The following is a 3,419-nucleotide window of genomic DNA, read 5'->3' as shown; positions in this document are numbered from 1 at the left end:
CAGCCCGCAGCAGCTGCCGCCGCCGCCGCTTGCCGCGTCGCCGCCTAGCGCCACCGCCCTCCGCCGTCGACGCCCAGCCCCGCCGGAGCCCCGAGCCCCGCCGGATCCGACGAGGTAGCCGCCGCCGCCGGTTTTCTTTAGAAAACGGATCCGTTTTTTTAGAAAACCCTAGTTCGTTTTTTTAGAATAGACCGGTTTTTTTCTCGGTTTAGTTTATTTAGCGGACGTTCGTCCGTACGTTCGTTTAACGAACGGTTTTTGCTCGTTAGTTACAGACAACGAACGTTCGTTCGTTAGCCTGTTCGTCAGTTTTCTTTTTCTCGGGTTTTCGCGATTATTTTCGATCGCGATTTCTAATTCGATTTTCATTTCAGTTTATCTTTTCGCTCGTTTATGGGAATCAGGCGATTCAAGCGCCTAGATCTTCGTCTCGAAACCCTCTTGCTGTTTAATCAACTTGAACCAGATTTTGGTACTGTAAAATTTGACTTTAGTTCAGATTAGAAAACGGATCTTGTTTCTTTCGCAGTTTGAGTTTCGTTGCTCCGTTTGATTTGATTCCTTTTGCAAACCGGAGTTATTAAGTTGAACTTTCTGGTCAATTCTTCTTATTTGAGTTTTGCCCATGCATCTTTGCTTGATTGCTTATGTATTCTATTGTTTGTTTGCGATAGAATTCCCAGAGTGCGAAGCGTGCTACTACGAGTCCCTAGGTTTTGCGGATCGTCGGCAAGGCAAGTAACACATTGATCATACTCTTTTCATACCCAGTTTTTATGCATTAGCTCAAATCCTCAAACACTACATGATTAGGATGTGATCAACTTGTGGGTATTGGGAAGTAGTTGATGAGGTAGAACCTATTGCCCTGTTATAATCAAACCCTTGGGAGTTACTTCTACGTATTGCTTATATTGCTATGCTATGCTCGTAGACGTGGTTTGGGTGAGTGAATCCATGACAGATGTGAGATGGTTAATTAATGGTTCAACTTAAGGTGGCAACTTTAATACACATCTGGGTGGATTGCTTGTCGGGCACCTGGAGAATCCAGTGTTGTCCTAGGATATCCCGGAGTACCCGTGTGATCATCCTAAGGTCCGCCACCCAGGCTCAAAGGGAACTGAGATATTTCATGCTAGAAACTTCCGTGTGTAGCCACAAGCTATTATGCGCTCTAGCATAGTTGAGTAAGTTGCGTGAGCTCTTGAAGAGGTGGACTAGCAGATGTAGAGGGATGTAGGTTGGTATAGTCTACCCGGAGTAAAGAGTTAACGTTTCTGAAAGACTGTGTCTCGGTCATCCGTTTGTCAAACACCATGTAGTGCGAGAAATCCAACGGAGGCGATCGGGTCTTGTGGGGAAAAGTGCGCAAACCTCTACAGAGTGTACAATCTAATCGTGGTTAGCCGTGTCCCCGGTTATGGACATCTTGAGTATCTAGTACTTGGATTATCCTAAGTATCTCATCACTCTAATTTAATATTGTTGGGTTGATAATTACTTCAATTGGGATTGAGTTGGGGGAACCTTCTCAATGATGTTTCAACTACCATGATAGTTAAAATAATGCTTATTCCTTTGTTGTAGGGAAAAATTGGCTTTTCGCAAAACTATAACCATAGAGCTTTCCACCAGCCAAATATGCATGTAGTGATAGCATTATCATGTTCTTGCTCTACTGTGTTATATTGCCAGCATATTCCATGTGCTGACCCGTTCCCGGGCTGCAACATATTATGTTGTAGACTTTTCAAACGAGGAGTAAGGTTTGTTAGGTCGTTGCCGTGCAGCTCAGCTATGCCATTGGAGTTGATGGACTCACTTTATCTTCCAAGCCTTCCGTTGTTATCGTATTAGATGGCCTTAAGCTATATTTATTGTAATAAGTTCTCTTCTGAGACATTCGATGTAATAAGTGTGTGATTGCTACTCTGTTATAAATCCTTCGAGTACTGTGTGTGTCAGCATTACCAATCCAGGGATGACACTGAAGCACAGAGACTTGACCGTTTGAGGTCGTGTCGCTACAAATGGTCTCCTATTTAAAAGAAATAACAGGCATGCCTACAACAAGTCTATGTTTATTTTTAGTATCAGGTCTAGCAATTCTAGCAGCTTCATCACAGAAGTAAATAACATGCCCATCAATATTATTAGTCAAGAGATCTTTAACCATAGCAACACTAGGTTCAACTTTAATTTGCTCAAGGGGTGTAGGTGTTCTAGTGTTACTCTTACGAACCACAGCTGAAGCTTTAGCATGATCCTTTATTCTAACAGGGAAAGGTGGTTTCTCAATATAAGCAGTAGGAACAATAGGATCAACATTATAAGTGATAGTCTTTTCTTCAACTTTAATAGGTGCAACTACTTTTACTTCAATGGGAGGATTATATTTAAACCACTTCTCTTTAGGGAGATCAACATGAGTAGCAAAGGATTCAAAGAAAGGAGCTACTATCTCAGAGTCAAGTCCATATTTAGTGCTAAATTCACGGAAAACATCGGTATCCATAAAAGATTTAACACAATCAAACTTACGTGTTATACCTAGCTCCTTACCTTCGTCGAGATCCCAATCCTCAGAGTTGCGTTTAATTATTTCCAATAAATCCCATTTGAATTCAATAGTCTTCATCATAAAAGATCCAGTACAAGAAGTATCGAGCATGGAGCGATTATTGAGAGAAAGCTGAGCATAAAAATTTTGAATAATAATTTCTCTTGAGACCTCATGATTGGGGCATGAATATAACATTGACTTAAGCCTCCCCCAAGATTGAGCGATGCTTTCTCCTTCGCGAGGCCAAAAATTATACATATAATTACGATCACGATGAACAAGATGCATAGGATTAAACTTCTGATGAAATTCCAATTTCAATCGGTTGTAGTTCCATGATCCCATATCATCACATAACCTAAACCATGTCAATGCCTTTCCCTTCAAAGATAAAGGGAAGACCTTCTTCTTGATAACATCCTCGGGCATACTTGCAAGCTTAAATAATCCACAAACTTCATCCACGTAGATTAGGTGCAAATCAGGATGTAATGTTGCATCTCCTGTAAAAGGATTAGCTAGCAGTTTCTCTATCATACTGTAACACCCCAGATGTAACTTTCCATATTTGTAACTCCAACTCTTGCCATTTTCGGCTATGTGTTATGATATTCCCTCCGTGGTCGGGTTGTGTTTTTCATTTTGCATTTTGTTCATGTCATGCATCCCATATCATGTCATCATGTGCATCTCATTTGCATACATGTTCGTCTCATGCATCCGAGCATTTTCCCCGTTGTCCGTTTTGCAATCCGGCACTCCCACCTCCTCCGGCGCACCCCTCTTGTTTTCTTTTCGTGAGCGGGTGGTGAATGTTCTCGGAATGGACCGAGTCTTGTCAAGTGGCCTTGGT

The sequence above is a fragment of the Triticum aestivum genome, chromosome 3D (assembly GCF_018294505.1).
Source record: "Triticum aestivum cultivar Chinese Spring chromosome 3D, IWGSC CS RefSeq v2.1, whole genome shotgun sequence".
NCBI lineage: Eukaryota > Viridiplantae > Streptophyta > Magnoliopsida > Poales > Poaceae > Triticum > Triticum aestivum.
Note: the sequence above shows the minus strand (reverse complement) of the source record.